Consider the following 314-nt stretch of genomic DNA (forward strand, 5'->3'; position numbering starts at 1 on the left):
TGTGCGTTACTTTTCTCGGAGAAATAGGTGTTGACGGGGGCGGTCTTACTAAAGAACTGTTTCATCTCATCTTTGTAAAATGTGAGGGAATATTTTTTCAAGGTGAGGACTGTATAGTCCCGTACTTAGAGTTAAATAGACTAAATGAACTAGACAAGTTCGTTATAATTGGACGGATCTTGCAGCATATGTTGCTTTTGACAAATCAACTTCCTGCAAAATTGTCAAGAATTACATTAATGTTAATTGCAAATCCTGAAAAACATATCGAATCAGATATCTTATTACAGGAACTATTGCGCTATGTAAATTTA

Source organism: Odontomachus brunneus, unplaced genomic scaffold, assembly GCF_010583005.1.
Source record: "Odontomachus brunneus isolate Ranch 3 - 2012 unplaced genomic scaffold, Obru_v1 Obru_scaffold_341, whole genome shotgun sequence".
Lineage (NCBI taxonomy): Eukaryota > Metazoa > Arthropoda > Insecta > Hymenoptera > Formicidae > Odontomachus > Odontomachus brunneus.